General features: G+C 43.3%; 1 protein-coding gene across 1 annotated transcript in view; it reads right to left on the reverse strand.

Annotated features, from left to right (window-relative positions):
- The window catches only part of CCDC85A (coiled-coil domain containing 85A), a 515,925-nt gene that overhangs the window by 112,746 nt on the left and 380,378 nt on the right, over positions 1-22,801 (reverse strand). The window lies entirely within an intron of this gene.

Below are 22,801 nucleotides of genomic sequence, written 5' to 3' on the forward strand. Positions count from 1 at the left end.
ACTTCTTTTTAATATGAAAAATGTGTACATTGGAGATATAGGATCCCAATTGCACTAGTTTATTGTATAATCTGATAGGTATTAATGAAGTAATTGCTTTTTCAGGTATGTGATTAAATTATTACAAATTCCCCACAGAAAATATGTTGCAGTGACAATAACAATGCCATGCTACTACTATTGCCATTGTTTTAATAATCAGGGACAGTCTGTGCTGATGGTTAAAAAGAACACAGGCACCCACCAATTGTTTAGTACCCAGGCAGAATGGCGATCTGCCCGTAAAAACAAGGCAGACCGCCATTCTGTCAGTAGGGAAGACATTGATTCTGTGTTTCTGCTAAGCAGGGACACTGATCTATGCCTTCCCTTAGTAGAAGCACCTCCCACACAGTACACAAGCACTGGCTAGGAACACATTTAACCCTTTGATCACCCTTGCTGTTAACCCCTTCCCTGCCAGTGTCATTAGTACAGTGACAGTGCGTATTTTTTAGCTGTACTAGTGTCACTGGTCCCCAAAAAATTCAAAAGTGTCAGTTAGTGTCCAATTTGTCTCAACCTGAGGGTAGCCTGATCATTGTCGGAGGTAAAGGAGAAGCAGTTGACACAAAGGGATGACCGCTCCTGTTACCGTTTGGAAAGGATGACGTTTTGAAGGAGTACCAGAGCAGACGCTTCACTAGCCAGGGACAGTGAATTGGTGGGAAAGCTTCAGTAGAGACTCATTCAGGGAGGCAGCAGATAGCTGTGAGTAAAGCTTGAAGGAGTACGGTGGGTAGCTGTAAGTAAGGCTTGAAGATAAAGTACAGCGGTAAGCTGTGAGTGTAGCTCGGGGAATCCAGCGGGTGGCTGAGAGTCCAAGAAGTCTGAGAGAGAAGTGAGAGAGACGGCGAGCTGAGCTTAAGGATCTACAGTGGGATACTGTGAGCTAAGCTGGAAGATCTACGGCGAGTTACTGTGAGTTAAACTGGAAGTAGGATACTGTTAGAAAATGTATTGCTATAGGAGACAGTGGTTGCTCCAAGATACAGATTGCTGCATTCAGCTTAAAGGCTCTCATTCTGTATTGCTGTCTGCTAGTTCTATTTTTGTCTGCAGTTTGCTTAAATTGCTATTGCATTTGCCTAAGAGTGTCCTGTGCCCTAAACCCTCTCTCCCCAACGTTCCTGTTAAGAGAAATAAAACTCTCTTTGTTCATTTTTACAAAAAGTGATTGGCGCTTAATCTTTTCACCTTGCTCCACACCCACTATGCCTAGTAACCTGCACCCTAAGGAGGAATGTCAGTTCTCCCTGGCTCTGGGGGTCACCTGGGGGACTGCCCTTGGCAGTCGGGGAAACCACTACATAAATAAATAAAAATATCCCAAAGTTTGTAGGCCAATAACTTTTGCACAAACCAATCAATATTCGCTTATTGGGAGCCTGGCCTCTGAGAGAGAACTGGACCATTGGCAGTCATCCTTTCACTTGGCCTTTAAGGGGATAATGAATGTATCCTTGGTGTCGGAGAGTGTTAAAGTGCTCATGAGATGGTACATGGTTCCGGCTCGCATCGCAAGGCTATTCCTGACCTCCTCACCATTATGGTTCAGGAGCTGTCAATCCCTGGGTATCATACCCCACGTGTGGTGGGTATGTCCTAAAATTAGGGGCTTTTGAAACAAAGTCTTTGTGATAATAAGGAAGGTCGCTGAAACACCAGTTCTGCAGCTTTCCCAAATAGCTCTCCTAACAAAAAGGTTTCTGATAGTTCCCGTTGTACACAAAAGTTGATCCACTTGATGCTTTTGGCCGCCAAACTTGCAGCCAAAAGCATCAGTTCACATTGCTATGTTTAGGCGCACAGTTTCCTGGATAATTCTTAATGAGCACCTGGTAAGTAGGCTCACTGACTCTGTGCCTCAGTTTTGGAAAATATGGGATCCATGGGCTAAATATGTAGATTCTCTTTGTTTTTTGTTTTTGTTCTCTCTCAGGCACCCCTCCTGGGCCCTATCCCTGGGTATTGACAATCTAGATGTCATCTCTGGGTTTCCTCCTCCTCCTCTTTCTTTTCTTTTTCTATCCTTTCTACTTTTTTCTCTCTTCAGGACCTAGAGCAGGGTCTTCTGACTGGGTTCCTTTCATTATTTTCTACTCTTTTTATTCTTTATTCTTTTTCCACCTTTTGGGCTAAGTACTTCTCTAGATGGGACTTGTCCCCGCTTTAAATTTTATGAAGCTGTGAGGTCATATGAGTGGGATATCCTCCTTCCCTTGTTCACCTTTGGGTACTCTGAACTGTATAACCTTTTTAACCTTTTAAACTTTTCAATTGTCCATACTCTAGTTGTTTTCTCATTATGTTTGAGATGATGCTATTATTGTAGCTTTGTTGTATTCTGCTTGAGGTTCTGACCTATTTGACCTTTTTGCATAACGATTCTATTTTACATTGTCTTTCTTTATTAATAATAAAAAGATTGAAGTAAAAATATGTAGCAGAATACATATTGACCTAAGTTGATGAAGAAATTCAATTTTTTTTTTCAATTTTTTTTATTGAATATGTTTTATAGCAGAAAGTAAAAAATATAGCTTTTTTGTTAAATTGTCAGCCTTTTTTTGTTTAAAGAACAAAAGATAAAGACCATAGAGGTGATCGAATACAAACACCAAAAGAAAGCTCTATTTGTGGGAAAAAAGGACATACATTTTATTTTGGTACAGCGTCGCACGACCGCGCAATTGTCAGTTAAAATAACACAATGCCGTATCGCAAAAAATGGCCTTGTTATAAAGGGGGTAAATCTTCCCAGAGCTAAAGTGGTTAATAAAGCGTATATTCAAAGAATTTTAAAAATAATTTAAAAACACAATGTACAGTGTATAAATCTAAACATCAAATTAAATTGACTAAACTCATATTTCCTAGTGGTTAGTTTACTTTTACCACAAAACTGCCTATGCAGAAAAGGGGCATCTGTAGATAAAAACAAAGTGTGCAGCTCTGACTAAAGTTGAATAATACCCTTGCTATAAATGTAGGTGATTTACATACCTTATGAAGCCTGACTGGAATACTTCCAGGACGTTGCTAAGTACTCCCAGGACAATGCTAAATGAGGCCCAGTCATCACTGCTTACCTCCACCATCACAGGAGAGAGCTCTCAAATGCTAAGCTCAGAGCTACTGCATCAGGGAAGAGAAAGAGTATGTGAGGGTCAAAGACAGAATTCCCTCCTGTGATGGTGGAGGTGAGCAGTGATGACTAGGCCTCACCTAGCAACATCCTGAGAGTATTCCAGTCAGGCTTCATAAGGTATGTAAATGGCCTACACCTATAGCAACGGTATTATTCATCTTAATGCTGGGTTCACATCTCCGTGTGAAGCGGCTCACAGCAGGGGTCTGGTGGGTCCCTGTTCACCATTTCAGGTCCAATTTCAGTCTGAATGTTTTGCTAAATGCAGACCGGAAATGGACCAGAAGACGCACAGGACTCCTGTGCAATTCACAACAGAGCCGTTTAGGGGCAGTGTGAACCGGCTCCATTGAGACATGGGAAACCCGCATCCACTTTGCAAAAGTGTGAACCCAGCCTCAAGGCTCGTACATGCGATACAAAAATTGGAAGAAAAACTTTGTCCGACGAATGATCTTCCGATTTTCAGATCATTAGTATGGTGCTTCTGTTTTTCGGCAGACAAAAGCTGGATGTGCAGACTATAAAATTTTTGTCGTACGTGAACTCAACGTCCGATTTTCGTTTCATTAGTACGGTTTTCATCCGAAAAAAAAACGTAAGAGCAAGACTACACATGCTCAGAAACTAAACAATACATACAAAACTATTCAACACATTACGTCACTTCTGAAGTTGTATTGTATTCTATTCAAATTGTATTGTATTGTATTCGTATGAAAATTTTCACATGGTGAGTAACCTCTTCACTTTCGACATGAGACTAGCAAGCAACAAAAAACGGATGAACGGTCGTCCGAAAATCTGTGTACGAGGCTTTAGTCAGAGCTGCTTGGTTTGCTTTAATTTACAAACATCCTTTACCTGCATAGGCAGTTTTTTTTTGGTAAAGGTGAACTATCCTTTTAACAATATGTGAAAGGTTTGCATTTCCTCTTACATGTATGGTTCTTCTGCTCTGTGAAACATGACAAATCATAAAAACAGTATCCAATTCTATCTTCCTGGAAACTAAATATCGCCAAGTCAGTATTTTCAGAAAATGATTTCCAAAATTCAAAAGGCCTCTACATTTTCAGTAATACAATACCGCCTGCGCCTAGTGTAGTTTACAATACTAGCAGCTCTGCTTGTGTGACTCCAGAAAACTCATTGTCTGCCTTACCCATCTCTTATATTCTTATTTACAGTCGATTCACATATTTTCCTCCTTTCTAAATTTAGTTGGTTGTCTGAAATGAGCACAGCACAAAATCTATTAGTGCTGAAATGCTTGGTGCCAAAGTGTCTGTGTGGCTCTAATTCTGTACATCTTACAAATTATAAATCATTAATGAATAAATACATGGTCCCTATTCTGCATGTTTTAAAAGGTTTATTAACAGCTCAAGAAAAATCCCCATCATCAGTGTGAGTTGGTTTGTTTATAGCACAACATTGTGTAAGTGTTTCAACATATCTTTCTCATGTTGGAGAATAGATACCAACACTTCCATTTTTAATGCTGAAGCAGCTGCTGCTTTTGCATCTACTGCTCTTGGTGCCAGTTCTCCTCACTTGGCATTGTGACAGAGACACAATTTATGCCAAGATGAAGAAAATCAATGTAAGCGCTGAAAGATGGATTAAATAATATTACTACGGAAAACTACAGTTCCTTTTTGGTTATATTAATGTAGGCCTCGAGACTGTCTTGTGAAAGCTTTTCCAATCATATAGACTTACAGCCATTTGCCCGGATTATGATTTTTTTTTTTTTCAGGTCAATGCATATTTTATTGTTGTGCTGTCCTGCAAATTGCCTTTCATTGTATTTTAATGAGTGCATGAGAGGTACACATAAAATGCATTTTTAAATCAGAGGGTTGGCTAATTAAAAAAAAAATGCAAAGCAGGAAATTACCTGGCTGTAAATTACAATTGAAAAAAAAAAAGTTTTCTCGCAATAGCTTTATATACACTATATTGTCAAAAGTATTGGGATGCCTGCTTTACACACACATCGGTGGCAGATGGTGGTAATTTTTTTTTTTTTGGGGGGGGGGGCTGCAAACAATCCTACCCGCCACCAGGCAGCAGTGCTCTGCGCCCGAGCCTACCCTTTTTTTTGAAGCCTATTAGAGCCATGCATCTAAAAGAAAAAAAGACAAGAGCCCCATAGTCTATGTTCACCGGCACCCCGCATGTATGCTAGAGCGCCAAACACATGGATTAGGGGGGCAACGCCCCTGCACCCTGCATTACGGCCCGCCACTGATGCACGTGTACTTAAATGGCATCCCAGTCTTAGTCCATAGGGTTTAATATTGAGTTGGCCCACCCTTTGCAGCTATGACAGCTTCAACTCTTCTGGGAAGGCTGTCCACAAGGTTTAGGAGTGTGTCTATGGGAATGTTTGACCATTCTTCCAGAAGCGCATTTGTGAGGTCAGGCACTGGTGTTGGATGAGAAGGCTTGGCTCACAGACTAAGACTGGGATGCCATTAAAGTTCATGTACGTGTAAAGGCAGGTGTACCAATACTTTTGGCAATATAGTGCATATACAAGTCTATTGATTTGTTAATAATAAAGCTCATCTGCAGACTTGGGTTCTGTGTCCCTACCTCCTTTTCTCCTACATCCCTTAAAGCCAGCTCTGCACCATTAAAAAAATAAATAAATAAATCTACATACTGTACTTAACTTTTTTCAAGTGTCTTGGTTGAGGTCCAGTGTTGTCATGGGTCCACTCCTCCCTTGGTAGTGGATGGATTCTAATGCTACAGAGAGCAATGAGAAAAAATGACATGGTTCCACTCTTTGTAGCATTTTCCTCTGAGTTCAGGGCAGGGGGAGAAGCTTTCATATCCTGGGCTCAGGATGGAGCTTAGAGTCATGCTACCTGGAAGAGGGACACCAGGGGACCACTGGATCAGTGAGTTTGAGGGAAACAGACTCCAACAATTTGTTAAAGTTTTATTAAAATAACGCCCCTCCATTCAATATATCTGGTCATAATACACAGTACATGGAAATGCAATAATTTTAGTAATATAAACTGCTAAATAACTTTTCTCATTAGCAAGTATAGCAGTTATGTGACTTCTATCAGGGTCTGGTTCAAGCTTGTAAGAGGAGTTTTCATTCCCCCCTGATTGTCCTATGAGGCTGCAAGACCCCTGACCTTCTGTCTGGAAAGTGATAGTTGGCCCTATGCTGATCACATGCACCCTCCCAAAAAAAACCTCTCCCCCTAGCGATAAAAGTGATCTTGCCACTGAAACCACTTTTATATGAAAGCGAACCGTCCGCTGAAGAAGAGGATACCTGCGTTATGGCAGCTAGCTGCTGCCCCAACAACAATCTTCCTCTTCAAAATTCTGTTGTATTTTGACGGCGGGTGTAAGTGGTTAAAAAATGAAAAGTATTAGTTTCTCTGCTAGCTTCAGGACTTTGCTATTTTTCTGAATCCGATAGCAGTAAAGTAGAAAAAAAAAGGCAATCACAGTCACGTGACTCATCAGAGTTATGTGACAGGCCTCTCAACCAATCATGGTTGAACTCCATGGAACACTGCAGACCACTGCCTACAGTATGTTTTACGAATGGACCATAAAATGCAGGCTGGGTGTATACATATGAATGAGTAAAATGCCACTGGTCACCACATATTGTGGGATTGTTGTTTTTTTTTGTGCTAATGAATGGGGGATGGAGGGCTTAAGGTAGGCAACCTCGGCCCTCCAGCTGTGGTGAAACTACAAGTCCCATGAGACATTGCAAGACCCTGACAATCACAGGAATGACTCCTAGAGGCAGAGGCATGATGGGATTTGTAGTTTCACCACAGCTGGAGGGCCGAGGTTGCCTAAACTGGCTTAAAGTGTCACTGACCAGCAATGATTGTGGGATTTTTTGGGGGGCAATTTCTGTGCAGTGTAATTCCAGGGAACTTTTTGGGGAACTTTCTTTCACTAATAATGGGAGACTTTTATTTGGCTTAACCACTTAAGGACCGCCTAACGCCGATTTACGTCGGCAAGGCGGCACGGGCAGGCAAAATCACGTACATGTACGTGATTTGCCTCTCGCGGGTGGGGGGTCCGATCGGACCCCCCCCCGGTGCCCGAAGCGGTCCCGTTCTGTTCCCCGGCGATCCGAGATGAGGGGGAGGCCATCCGTTCGTGGCCCCCCCCTCGCGATCGCCGCCGGCCAATGGGAACACTCCTTTGCTGCTGTATGCTAAACAGCAGCAAAGGAAATGATGTCATCTCCCCTCGGCTCGGTATTTTCCGTTCCAGCGCCGAGGGGAGAAGACATCAATGTGAGTGCACAACACACTACACACACAGTAGAACATGCCAGGCATACAAAACACCCCGATCCCCCCCCCGATCGCCCCCCGATCCCCCCCCAATCACCCCCCCCCCCCCGTCACAAACTGACACCAGCAGGTTTTTTTTTTTTTTTTTTTTTTTTTTTCTGATTACTGCATAGTGTCAGTTTGTGACAGTTACAGTGTTGGGACAGTGAGTATTACCCCCCTTTAGGTCTAGGGTACCCCCCTAACCCCTAATAAAGTTTTAACCCCTTGATCACCCCCTGTCACCAGTGTTGCTAAGCGATCATTTTTCTGATCGCTGTATTAGTGTCGCTGGTGACGCTAGTTAGTGAGGTAAATATTTAGGTTCGCCGTCAGCGTTTTATAGTGACAGGGACCCCCATATACTACCTAATAAATGTTTTAACCCCTTGATTGCCCCCTAGTTAACCCTTTCACCACTGATCACCGTATAACCGTTACGGGTGACGCAGGTTAGTTCGTTTATTTTTTATAGTGTCAGGGCACCCGCCGTTTATTACCGAATAAAGGTTTAGCCCCCTGATCGCCCGGCGGTGATATGCGTCGCCCCAGGCAGCGTCAGATTAGCGCCAGTACCGCTAACACCCACGCACGCAGCATGCGCCTCCCTTAGTGGTATAGTATCTGATCGGATCAATATCTGATCTGATCAGATCTATACTAGCGTCCCCAGCAGTTTAGGGTTCCCAAAAACACAGTGTTAGCGGGATCAGCCCAGATACCCGCTAGCACCTGCGTTTTGCCCCTCCGCCCAGCCCACCCAAGTGCAGTATCGATCGATCACTGTCACTTACAAAACACTAAACGCATAACTGCAGCGTTCGCAGAGTCAGGCCTGATCCCTGCGATCGCTAACAGTTTTTTTGGTAGCATTTTGGTGAACTGGCAAGCAAGCACCAGGCAGCGTCAGGTTAGCGCCAGTACCGCTAACACCCACGCACGCACCGTACACCTCCCTTAGTGGTATAGTATCTGATCGGATCAATATCTGATCCGATCAGATCTATACTAGCGTCCCCAGCAGTTTAGGGTTCCCAAAAACGCAGTGTTAGCGGGATCAGCCCAGATACCTGCTAGCACCTGCGTTGTGCCCCTCCGCCCGGCCCAGCCCAGCCCACCCAAGTGCAGTATCGATCGATCACTGTCACTTACAAGGCACTAAACGCATAACTGCAGCGTTCGCAGAGTCAGGCCTGATCCCTGCGATCGCTAACAGTTTTTTTGGTAGCATTTTGGTGAACTAGCAAGCACCGGCCCCAGGCAGCGTCAGGTTAGCGCCAGTACCGCTAACACCCACGCACGCAGCATACGCCTCCTTTAGTGGTATAGTATCTGAACGGATCAATATCTGATCCGATCAGATCAGATCTATACTAGCGTCCCCAGCAGTTTAGGGTTCCCAAAAACGCAGTGTTAGCGGGATCAACCCAGATACCTGCTAGCACCTGCGTTTTTCCCCTCCGCCCGGCCCAGCCCACCCAAGTGCAGTATCGATCGATCACTGTCACTTACAAAACACTAAACGCATAACTGCAGCGTTCGCAGAGTCAGGCCTGATCCCTGCGATCGCTAACAGTTTTTTTGGAAGCTTTTTATTGAACTGGCAAGCACCAGCGGCCTAGTACACCCCGGTCGTAGTCAAACCAGCACTGCAGTAACACTTGGTGACGTGGCGAGTCCCATAAGTGCAGTTCAAGCTGGTGAGGTGGCAAGCACAAGTAGTGTCCCGCTGCCACCAAAAAGACAAACACAGGCCCGTCGTGCCCATAGTGCCCTTCCTGCTGCATTCGCCAATCCTAATTGGGAACCCACCGCTTCTGCAGCACCCGTACTTCCCCCATTCACATCCCCAACCAAATGCAGTCGGCTGCATGAGAGGCATTTTTATGTCCTCCCGAGTACCCCTACCCAACGAACCCCCCCCAAAAAGATGTTGTGTCTGCAGCAAACGCGGATATAGGCGTGACACCCGCTATTATTGTCCCTTCTGTCCTGACAATCCTGGTCTTTGCATTGGTGAATGTTTTGAACGCTACCATACACTAGTTGAGTATTAGCGTAGGGTACAGCATTGCACAGACTAGGCACACTTTCACAGGGTCTCCCAAGATGCCATCGCATTTTGAGAGACCCGAACCTGGAACCGGTTACAGTTATAAAAGTTAGTTACAAAAAAAGTGTAAAAAAAAAAAAAATATATATAAAATAAAAAAAAATAGTTGTCGTTTTATTGTTCTCTCTCTCTATTCTCTCTCTCTATTGTTCTGCTCTTTTTTTACTGTATTCTATTCTGCAGTGTTTTATTGTTATTGTTATTGTTATTGTTATTATGTTTTATCATGTTTGTTTTTCAGGTATGTAATTATTTATACTTTATTGTTTACTGTGCTTTATTGTTAACCATTTTTTTGTCTTCAGGTACGCCATTCACAACTTTGAGTGGTTATACCAGAATGATGCCTGCAGGTTTAGGTATCATCTTGGTATCATTCTTTTCAGCCAGCGGTCGGCTTTCATGTAAAAGCAATCCTAGCGGCTAATTAGCCTCTAGACTGCCTTTACAAGCCGTGGGAGGGAATGCCCCCCCCCCCCCCACCGTCTTCCGTGTTTTTCTCTGGCTCTCCTGTCTCAACAGGGAACCTGAGAATGCAGCCGGTGATTCAGCCAGCTGACCATAGAGCTGATCAGAGACAAGAGTGGCTCCAAACATCTCTATGGCCTAAGAAACCGGAAGCTACGAGCATTTTATGACTTAGATTTCGCCGGATGTAAATAGCGCCATTGGGAAATTGGGGAAGCATTTTATCACACCGATCTTGGTGTGGTCAGATGCTTTGAGGGCAGAGGAGAGATCTAGGGTCTAATAGACCCCAATTTTTTCAAAAAAGAGTACCTGTCACTACCTATTGCTATCATAGGGGATATTTACATTCCCCGAGATAACAATAAAAATGATTTAAAAAAAAAAAAAATGAAAGGAACAGTTTAAAAATAAGATAAAAAAGCAAAAAAATAATAAAGAAAAAAAAAAAAAAAAAAAAAAGCACCCCTGTCGCCCCCTGCTCTTGCGCTAAGGCGAACGCAAGCGGCGGTCTGTCGTCAAACGTAAACAGCAATTGCACCATGCATGTGAGGTATCGCCGCGAAGGTCAGATCGAGGGCAGTAATTTTTGCAGTAGACCTCCTCTGTAGATCTAAAGTGGTAACCTGTAAAGGCTTTTAAAGGCTTTTAAAAATGTATTTATTTTGTTGCCACTGCACGTTTGTGCGCAATTGTAAAGCATGTCATGTTTGGTATCCATGTACTCGGTCTAAGATCATCTTTTTTATTTCATCAAACATTTGGGCAATATAGTGTGTTTTAGTGCATTAAAATTTAAAAAAGTGTGTTTTTTCCCCAAAAAATGCGTTTGAAAAATCGCTGCGCAAATACTGTGTGAAAAAAAAAAATGAAACACCCACCATTTTAATCTGTAGGGCATTTGCTTTAAAAAAATATATAATGTTTGGGGGTTCAAAGTAATTTTCTTGCAAAAAAAAAAAAACTTTTTCATGTAAAAAATAAGTTTCAGAAAGGGCTTTGTCTTCAAGTGGTTAGAAGAGTGGGTGATGTGTGACATAAGCTTCTAAATGTTGTGCATAAAATGCCAGGACAGTTCAAAACCCCCCCAAATGACCCCATTTTGGAAAGTAGACACCCCAAGCTATTTGCTGAGAGGCATGTCGAGTCCATGGAATATTTTATATTGCGACACAAGTTGCGGGAAAGAGACAAATTTTTTTTTTTTTTTTTTTTTTTTGCACAAAGTTGTCACTAAATGATATATTGCTCAAACATGCCATGGGAATATGTGAAATTACACCCCAAAATACATTCTGCTGCTTCTCCTGAGTACGGGGATACCACATGTGTGAGACTTTTTGGGAGCCTAGCCGTGTACGGGACCCCGAAAACCAAGCACCGCCTTCAGGCTTTCTAAGGGGCGTGAATTTTTGATTTCACTCTTCACTGCCTATCACAGTTTCGGAGGCCATGGAATGCCCAGGTGGCACAAAACCCCCCCAAATGACCCCATTTTGGAAAGTAGACACCCCAAGCTATTTGCTGAGAGGTATAGTGAGTATTTTGCAGACCTCACTTTTTGTCACAAAGTTTTGAAATTTGAAAAAAGAAAAAAAAAAAAAGTTTTTTCTTGTCTTTCTTCATTTTCAAAAACAAATGAGAGCTGCAAAATACTCACCATGCCTCTCAGCAAATAGCTTGGGGTGTCTACTTTCCAAAATGGGGTCATTTGGGGGGGGTTTGTGCCACCTGGGCATTCCATGGCCTCCGAAACGGTGTTAGGCAGTGAAGAGTAAAATCAAAAATTCACGCCCTTAAAAACGCTGAAGGCGGTGATTGGTTTTCGGGGCCCCGTACGCGGCTAGGCTCCCAAAAAGTCCCACACATGTGGTATCCCCATACTCAGGAGAAGCAGCTAAATGTATTTTGGGGTGCAATTCCACATAGGCCCATGGCCTGTGTGAGCAATATATCATTTAGTGACAACTTTGTGCAAAAAAAAAAAAAAAAAAGTGTCACTTTCCCGCAACTTGTGTCAAAATATAAAATATTCCATGGACTCAATATGCCTCTCAGCAAATAGCTTGGGGTGTCTACTTTCCAAAATGGGGTCATTTGGGGGGGGGTTGTGCCACCTGGGCATTCCATGGCCTCCGAAACTGTGATAGGCAGTGAAGAGTGAAATCAAAAAGTTACACCCTTAGAAATCCTGAAGGCGGTGATTGGTTTTCGGGGTCCCATACGCGGCTAGGCTCCCAAAAAGTCCCACACATGTGGTATCCCCGTACTCAGGAGAAGTAGCTGAATATATTTTGGGGTGCAATTCCACATAGGCCCATGGCCTGTGTGAGCAATATATCATTTAGTGACAACTTTTTGTAAATATTTTTTTTTTTTTTTTTTTTTGTCATTATTCAATCACTTGGGACAAAAAAAATAAATATTCAATGGGTTCAACATGCCTATCAGCAATTTCCTTGGGGTGTCTACTTTCCAAAATGGGGTCATTTGGGGGGGTTTTGTACTGCCCTGCCATTTTAGCACCTCAAGAAATGACATAGGCAGTCATAAAATAAAAGCTGTGTAAATTCCAGAAAATGTACCCTAGTTTGTAGACGCTATAACTTTTGCGCAAACCAATAAATATACGCTTATTGACATTTTTTTTACCAAAGACATGTGGCCGAATACATTTTGGCCTAAATGTATGACTAAAATTGAGTTTATTGGATTTTTTTTATAACAAAAAGTAGAAAATATCATTTTTTTTCAAAATTTTCGGTTTTTTTCCGTTTATAGCGCAAAAAATAAAAACTGCAGAAGTGATCAAATACCATCAAAAGAAAGCTCTATTTGTGGGAAGAAAAGGACGCAAATTTCGTTTGGGTACAGCATTGCATAACCGCGCAATTAGCAGTTAAAGCGACGCAGTGCCAAATTGGAAAAAGACCTCTGGTCCTTAGGCAGCATAATGGTCCGGGGCTCAAGTGGTTAAGTGAGCGACTTTTAAAGGCCAAGTGTACGTTAACAACCTCAGAACCAGAATGTTCCATTATTTTCAAAAAATGTAGCAAAAAATAACATTATCTTGGTGTCCACTTTCCAAAACGGGGTCCATTTTTAGGGTGTTTGTACTGTTGTGGAATTTTTATTTGATGTGTTTGGGAAACTGTTTTTTATTCATATAGTTTATATTGTATTTTTTTTAGTTGCAGTGGTTCTTAAACACCACCAAAATAAATCTCTGTCTGTCTTTTGGGGTACAGTGTTACATCACCAAGTAATTTGCCAGTCAAACTACAACAGCACAGAAAGCTAAACAATGGCCTGGAAAGAAAGGGAATGCAACATGCTGGTATTGAGCTAGTAAAACAAAGGACTTTTTCACAGTGACAGTGCTTTTTTCTTTACTTTTTAATTTTGTGGGAATGAGTAACAAGCAGTACCCTGTACTAACTGCCCTGGGGGAATAGCTGAGGCTCCCCCTTATTCTAAAGAGGACTTTTAGATTCTGATAGGTTTGCATAATTAAGATTTTTTCGTTTTTTTAATTCTGTTTATTATTTTTTTCATGTAACATACAAACATTGAGATGTGCCCACGTGACACTATCTCTCCTTGGCCTAACATGGCCAAGGAACATCTACCTAACAATTCAACATTCAGAACAAACAACTCTCCCCTCCCCTCCCCACTCCCCTGAAGTCACAGCTCATTTTAGGAAGTCCATTCCTTGTTCCTGGACCATGCGAATACATCAGAGGTCATCAACACAACTCGTCCCTGATTATTGGGACCTTATCATATGAACCCCTTATGAGGGTTTCACCTTGTATTAGTCAGCACATATTACTTTTCCAACATGTCCTGATGATCTGTTATATTTATATATCTCAACATTTCTTATCCCTCCCTTGTTAGCCTACAGTTTCCTCGGATTTGATGCCACATATGTCGCCTTGTAATGTGGCACCATGGAGTTAACCAAGCCTTCCCAGCACACCAAACTCAAAGCCCTCGTTTTTTTCCAGTTGAGCAATATGGCTTTCCTCCCATAAAACAGTAATATGTTTAGTAGGGTTCTTAAGGCCCTGGATGGCACCACATCATCTACCAAGCCCAGCAGACACACCCTCACTGTTATCGGTATAGGCACCACCAAGAGGTCCGATATACAGGAAGTGATTTCCAACCAATATTGTTGGATCTGCGGACACAGCCAGAAAATGTGGTCAGCCTTTAGCAGGCAAGTGTGAGCATCTCCAACACTCCGCTGAGGTCGTATTAAAGATCTTGGCTATCCTAGTCGGGGTGTAGTAACTCCTATGTAGGAATTTAAATTGTATTAATCTGTCTCTTGTGGAAACTAGATGTTTAAATGGCTGTGTCCAAAAGGTCATCCCAAGCCTCCCCCTGTTTACCTGGGACCTCCAGCTCCCACCTTTCTCTACACCTGGAGAGTGCATGAGGCGTCTTTTTGAAAAGTTCTTTATAGGTCACTGAGAGTATTTTAGTTAGGTCTTCTACCATCAGTAATGTTTCCAAGTCCGATGGCAGAGATTCTACCGTCATTTCTTTAAACTGCATCTGAAATGCATGCCTGAGTTAAATAAAGCAGAAAAAGTATGAATTAGTAAGTTCGTGTTTTGTTTGAAGCTGTGGAAAAGTTAACAGTCCTCCAAAATATGTGACATCTTTTAGAGTTTTTATTCCTTTTATTGTCCATAGTGATGGGTCAGGCAGAAAAATGAGAGCGTTTGGGGTTCATCCATAGAGGGGCCGAAGGGGACACTCCCTTGTAACTCGGACATGCCAATTTCACCGCTGCCTCCCAAGCCTTTATGGTGGCTTTCATGGATTCTGTCAATGGTAAATCCACTTTAATGCCCCTAAAAATCGCAACGCATAGGCTCTCATATGACCCCAGGTGAGCTGCCTCCAGTGCCGTAGCCGTGTCCCCATCATCCGCTAGTAACCACCTACAAGCATACACCATCTGGCCTGCCAGATAATTTTTCTGCCAGTCTGGGACTGCCAAGCCCCCCTGATCCCCAGGTTCCTTTAATACTGCAATGCCTACTCTTGGGGGTTTAGGTGCCCACAGAAAGGAGGTGACTATGCTATCTATTCTCCTAAAATATAATTTTGGTACCCAAGTGGGGGCATGTCGTAAAAAGTACAGTATCACTGGGAGAAGTTTCATTACAAGCAATCTAATCCTGCCTATTAAGGATAATGGTAATTTTGTCCATGCCTGAGTTTTTTGCTTAAGTAGTGTCAGTAGTGGAAGCAGATTAAGGGGAATGCAGTCATGGACATTTGCTGTGATTTTGACTCCTAGATATTTAAGGGACATGACCCATTGAAGTGGCAAATTGGGATCCGCTAGTTCCTTGGCTCCAATATCAATAGGGAGAACAGAAGACTTAAGCGATTACATGGCTCAAGACTCAAGCGGTTACATGGCTAGGGCAAACAGGAAGGGGGAAAGTGGGCATCCCTGCCTGGTACCCCTTCTTACTTCAAAGAAATCAGATATGAAAGACCCCATACGGACTGCCACCCTCGGGTGTCTATATAACATAGAGATCCATTTTCTAAACTGAGGCCCTAAACCCACGGACTCCAGGACCTTGAATATATACTCCCAGTCAACCGAGTCAAAGGCTTTCTCAATATCTATCGAGACTACTATTCTAGTCCTGGAGTCCAGTGGTTCAATTTGTAGGTGTGTGAAGAGTCTCCTCAAGTTAGTATCTGTAGATTTGCCCGGCATAAACCCTGTTTGATCTGTGTCGACTATGGAAGGTATGACGTTAGCTAGTCTGAGTGCTAGGACTTTCGTCAGTATCTTTAAGTCCGTGTTAAGGAGGGCTATGGGATGGTAAGAGGCACACTCCGCCAGATCCTTACCTGGTTTGAGCAGAAGGATCATATATGCCTCCAACATGGAGTCCGGTAGTGTGTCGTGCTCGTGACAGCATTCCAGCAGCAAATTCAGCCTAGTAGGGAGAATTTCCAGCAAATATTTCTCCCTGAATTTCCTTCACTATGATTTTAGCGTCCAAATCTTTACTGTCACCCTCCGTCAACCTCGGGAGCCGGAGACCCCCCAACAGTAAATCCAAGTCGGCTACGTCATAATGTGGGATAGGAGAGTATAAGGTTGAAAAAAACAAATTCTTGCATAATAAGTTGCACCCCCACCATCTCTAATCATGGGAATGTTAGTGATTGGTTGGTAATCAGCCACCAACATTGCCAGAAGTTTCCCATTCTCGTCCCCTTCAGCAAATATAGTATGTGTCTGTTTTGTCCTTTCCGAGTGGGTCAGTCCTGCTATATGCAGTGATAAGAGGCAGCACGCTTTCAGTAGAGGGTCATACGAGGCCCCAGTAGGAGATATCACATAAGCCTCCTCACTCTCCCTCTCTCTCTGCTGCAGCAGCTTGAGTTCTTCATTGTGATTTGAGCGGGCTGTTTTAATTGCTGAAGTGCATTCCCCTCTCACCACAGCCTTGAACGCGTCCCACACCACTGGAGGACCCGTGGAGTCCGCGTTTTCGGCCCAATATGTCTTGATGGATTCCTCCAGTGGTGTTGAGACCCGGTCATGCTGCAACCATCCCGGGGATAATCTCCACCCCCCTCTCTGTGCCCCAGACATAAATGTTAATATGATAGTTATAGGGTTGTGATCTGATATCCCCCCAGCCAACTATATTTCCATCACAAAAGGTAGCAATAAGTCGTTTCCAAATGCCAGATCTATTCTTGCTGAGGATCTGTGAGTCGTTGACACATGGGAAAAGCATCTGTCTGTGGGATGCTTCCATCACCATATGTCTGTTAAACCAGTCACAGAAGCTAAGCTATTCAATTCAGAGGAACCAACTCTGTTCGGGTTGGAGGAGTCCAACGCTGAGTCCAAAACAGCGTTGAAATCCCCCATCATTACAACTGGAAGGTGCATACAGTGAGCTATCTGAACCAGTGAATCGTACAGTTGTATCTTAAATGGTGGAGGCACATAAACATTTACCAACAATAATCTCTTGTGACAAATGTCTAATTCTACCGCCACATACCTGCATTCCGGATCCAAGATCACCTGGTGGAGTGTACAAGGGATGGATTTACTGATAAGTATAGAAACACCTCTTGCAAAAGTAGATTATGTTGCATATAGGGCCCTCTGCACCCATGGTTTTTTAAGCGCTAGAACCTTGCCTCCATCCAGGTGGGACTCCTGAAGGAAGACAATATGTGGTTTAGTCTGTTTGAGGTATTGGAATATTGAGGCCCTCTTAACTTTGTGGTTCAGGCCCCTAACATTCCAGGACACTATCCTACATTTTTCAGCCATAATCATCAAGTATAGTCATGTGGTCCCTTTTTAATATCAGTGTTTGCGCTGTGTCCCCTGCACGGACATTATATGTAGAATTCCCAGTACAAACAATACAAGTAAATATTACCATTGGTCGAGTTGTGACTTCAGAAACTCCCTCCACTGCTATTATACCAGAACTGGTCCCAGAAAAACTGAGAAAAAACAAGCTGGTATGTAGATTAGTCCCTGAACAAAACAATAATTGCGTGGTGGCTTCCCACCGCGGTGATCGAAAATTCGACATTTCTATAGCTGAAATTTGCGTATCTTCTTCACGCTCCGAGCCACTTGAATATGGAGAAAGTGTTAGTAGAGAAAAAAATAACTCAGAGTGACAATCCCGCAGCACGGAAGAGGTGGTAATCCCCTCCCACAGAACCCAAGAGATGTAGCTCAATCATAGCCAGTAAAAATCGTATCCCCAATACCAATACAACTTCGGCCAAAATTCCAGGAGTGTCATTCGTCCCTCCTTTGTCATGACATCACTTCCCTCTTGCTCCTGGGCTCGCAGGTCCAGATATACATGGGAATTAGCTGATCCTCCGGATGTCCCTCCCCTTTCACTCCTGAAGACGTGTGTACAGCCCTGATACAGGTTAAGTGATGGCGCTCGATAGCACATGTAGAAAAGTCAAATGCCCAAGCAAATTGATTCAATAACAAAAAAACAGAAAAACAGAAAAACAGTGAAGCAGGGGAATTTAGACCCCCTCTCCCTCACCATGGCCCAAGGGAGGATGCTGGCAGTCCTTTTTCAAAGCTCTCCATCCAACCATTCACATGCTTCAGTTGGATTTTCAAAGAACTTCACCGACCCTTTGTATTGAACCCGTAGTTTACTTGGGTAATTCAAATAATGTTTAATAAATTCAACCTTGTCTGTACTGTGCTGGCATTATTCATTGTCAGTTTTAAACTAGATTTGGACGCTGTCTGTCCTAACAAAGGCTTAAAGATCTCAAGGCTTGGGTGGTACATTGTATGGTAATGCACTATCCCTCACTTCCCCCCTTATCTTTACATTGCTATTTATTCTAATCAATAGAACCTACCCATAGAGTCCTAGGTAAAAAACTTTAACCACTTGCCTACAGGGCACTTACACCCCCTTCCTGCCCAGGCCATTTTTCGCTTTCAGCGCTGTCGCTTTTTGAATGACAATTGAGCGGTCATGCTACACTTTACCCAAACAATTTTTTATATTTTTTTTCACACAAAATAGAGCTTTCTTTTGGTGGTATTTAATCACTGCTGTTTTTTTAATCTTTTACTAAGTTTCTGTCAATATATTTTGTAATTTTTCTCCTTCACTGATGTGCGCTGATGAGGCAGCACTGATGGGCACTGATAGGCTGAACTGGTGGGCATTGATGAGGTGGCACTTATGGGCACTAATGTAGAAATGGAAGGGTGGTGATAGGTTGGTCTAGAGAGTAGGGTTAACCCACATTCCCAATAGTCTAAGTAAATGGAAATTTGTTCCTCTTATGGGACTTTGAAGGAAAAAGGCTACTCTGGGGTGATCATGAGTATAAGTTTTATTATCAAAAGGGGTGTAGATATGACAAGTCTCCAATGCACAAAAGTGGATATACAAAGGAATACAGCATGTGTAACACAACATACATGCAATACAATGTATGAAGTTCACAATCATTTGACTCCGTTACATATGGAACACACATACGGGAGTACCTGACGCGTTTTGAGTTATACTCTTCTTCAAGGGTATCTGATTGGAATCAGCGCGACAAGGGTATGTCTATAATTGAAGAGACAATCATGAGCCAGAGGTAAAATGGCAAATAATTATTATTGACGTGAATATATGCAAGATAGTACCATTATAGTGGAAACATATTCAGGTGAGTACTGACCATATAGTATTGCTTGGGGACATCATAGATTACTGCATCCACTTAAAAACACTTTAAGGAAAGGCTGTAGGGGACAATTAGCCACTATTCCTGTACTCGGTCCTGGTGCGGACCGGGCGGGCCATGTGTGCCAGGCCCAGCAGAAACCACAGGGGGTGTTTCCAAACAGAGGGCACCAGGGCACCAATCGGTGTATTGTAGGTCCTGAGGTGGGGCTCCAATCCCTGTGGGAGAGGGGGATATATAAAGTGATACTTGGCTAGGTGGATGCCAGAGGTGCCTAAGGCCACAGGTGGCGCTGGTCCCACATGCACATACACTCAAAATGAGGAGAGTACCTGAGAGGGTGTCCTGGTGCTGTATTCCGAGATCCTGCCCAACAGATGGACTAAGCCATAAGTGGGGCGCTGTAAGTGCCAACGGTCCCAGGTGCGGTTGGGCTCGGTGTGAAGGAGGTCCTGGTGGGGGTGGCGTGTATAGGACTGCCTTACACCAAAAGGCGCAAGAGGGGAGGCTTCTGGGATGCTGCTTAGGGCATCTAGGGGTAGGCGCCTGGCCCAGGGTCCAATATGGCTCTGGGTGTCCAGCCTGGAATGGAGAAGGATGTGGGTAAGGTCCCGGAGGGAATGAAAAGGCAAGGCTGAAACAAAAATGTGGGACTGCAGAGGTAACAGACACTAGATGCCAGTGCATGTTAAGGTGAGATTTACCTGAAGTGGTCCTGGAAGAGATGTGGTGCCCATGGTCAGGCGGCCATACAGTGGAGGACAGGAACCTAGGAGTAACTGAGTGTGGGGTGTGTTTAAATACCTAGGCCCGTCCCGCGAGAGGCCTAGGCCAATGGTGTCAATCCGATGCCCCCGAGCCTTTGGCGTTCGCATCGGCCCCCATGGAGACCGCGGCCAGTGTGTGGTCACACTTCCGGGTGTGGTGACGCGCACCACCCGGCGTGATGACGTAGAGCGCACAGACCCATGCCAGAGGCCCGAGATGCAGGAACTGGAAGAACAATAGGTTGACTCCTCGACCCATATCTTCCGCTTGTGGGGACACCGCCTCCCCTGCGCCGAGTGGGGAGGTCCTGGGGCTGCAGCCAAAGCCTGACCGGCTGCCCAGATCTGAATCAGTAAGGGCCACAGGAGCGAGCACAGTGTGTCAATGTAGGGAAGTTCAGGGTGGTAAGAGAAGTCAGGGTTTCTAAAAACAAAGAGGAAAGGCTAGGGGCGCATATGGTTGGGCTCGCATTCGGAGCCCCCTGATGAAAAACCTTCCAGGAAGGGTCTGTAGGATATACAGGCATTCAGTCCTGGGGGTTGGGTGGTTTTTAATCTAAATCTTTTAATCTAAAAATCCACCTCTGTTCGAGCTATAGCAGTGTTTTAAAAAAGGTTATAGGGTATTCCTGCGCTATCGTAAGACGGGGTGAGGGAGAGAAGGAAAAGCCCAAATCACAGTGAAATAAGGAAAAGCAGCCTACACCGAGTAGGGTACAGCCTGTCCCTGGCTAGATTAAGAATGAATAAAAATGTGGTGCTGCGCTAATCCTTTAGATGGACAATGGTTATATGTGTGAAACCTCAGTGATGGTGGGTGTCTCCAAAAAATAAAATCAAATATATGACAATAGGACAATACCTAAATGTGACACTGTAGTAAACATATATAGTAGTGGTATGTCTTCTAGCAGAGTATAACTATATGCCTATCATACAGGTAATCTCCTAGTTATGACAATAAAACACATGAAATTTGTGAAAAGTGACTGGTGCTTATAAATGAATCCTAACACACAAAATATATACAAGTAGCAGCTAGCTTGAGACGTAACCAGTCTCTGACTGGACTAGCATACACCTGGTGTGACTAAACACACACCCAGGTGTATATATACAAAGTGAATCGTGCTTTTAGTGCATAACATAGAGTGACAGTCTTAGTATGGCTGAGTGGTATAAAATTCATACATATGCATGCAAAAAACACATGCAAAAAATAATAGTGCTCCACTTGAAAAATGATCAATTATTCAAAATCCACAGTCTATATATATATATGAGTGATCCACTTGGTGCTTAGTATATGTGACAGTAGTGGTAAATCTTCATGCAGCACAGCACACACTGGTGGACAGTGGCCCCTTACCTGAAGGTAATGGGGTACTCGCATTTAGCCATTATAAGGCATGGCAACCTTTCATTGTAGAAACCATGGAATGCAAATAATGGGCGGCCATTTTCCCGGAGCCGCCAGGAAATACTGCAGCGAAATACTGCAGCGGCCAAAATGGCCGCTGCAGTATTTCCTGGTGGCTCCGGGAAAATGGCCGCCCATTATAGCCTATGGGGAGATATTTAAGGACACCTACAGTGCCTCCCTGTATCCCCTGAAGAAGTCACGTGACCGTGACGTCACGCGTAGGGACGGGACAGGCACTCTATGATTGTTTTTGCATAACGAGCTCGCTGCTCATCGGATCTCCACCCGGTATTATTGATTTTATGTGAGTACATATGATTTTTTAATAAATAGTTGTACGTTTTCCATACAATATTATATCATTGTGGGCTTCCTTTTCTGATTTATCTGGGTGACCCCGGGACACTACTTGAAGGAACACACGCCCTCATAGAAGACAGACCAGAATAGGACTGCATCTCCACCATCCCCCACAGCTGGTTGATTCCATGGTTTCTACAACGAAAGGTTGCCATGCCTTATAATGGCTAAATGCGAGTACCCCATTACCTTCAGGTAAGGGGCCACTGCCCACCAGTGTGTGCTGTGCTGCATGAAGATTTACCACTACTGTCACATATACTAAGCACCAAGTGGATCACTCATATATATATAGACTTTGTGGATTTTGAATAATTGATCATTTTTCAAGTGGAGCACTATTTTTGCATGTGTTTTTTGCATGCATATGTATGAATTTTATACCACTCAGCCATACTAAGACTGTCACTCTATGTTATGCACTAAAAGCACGATTCACTTTGTATATATACACCTGGGTGTGTGTTTAGTCACACCAGGTGTATGCTAATCCAGTCAGAGACTGGTTACGTCTCAAGCTAGCTGCTACTTGTATATATTTTGTGAATTAGGATTCATTTATAAGCACCGGTCACTTTTCACAAATTTCATGTGTTTTATTGTCATAACTAGGAGATTACCTGTATGATATATATAACAGGGAGTTTGGGACTTTAAATGAAGCAATTTGAAATGCGGAGGATTAACATTGTAATTTTATTAATATTAGTAAATATATAGTAAAGGAATTTCATGTGTATATACAGACATACATATATAATTGGCACAAAATTATAGGCATATTAGAAGGAAAAGTATAAGCAATAGAATACATAATTAGACTGGATAAGTCATGATCAAAATAATGTTAGTATAAAAGAGCTTATACCCTATAGG

The sequence above is a fragment of the Aquarana catesbeiana genome, linkage group LG04, assembly GCF_042186555.1.
Source record: "Aquarana catesbeiana isolate 2022-GZ linkage group LG04, ASM4218655v1, whole genome shotgun sequence".
Classification (NCBI taxonomy): Eukaryota; Metazoa; Chordata; class Amphibia; order Anura; family Ranidae; genus Aquarana; species Aquarana catesbeiana.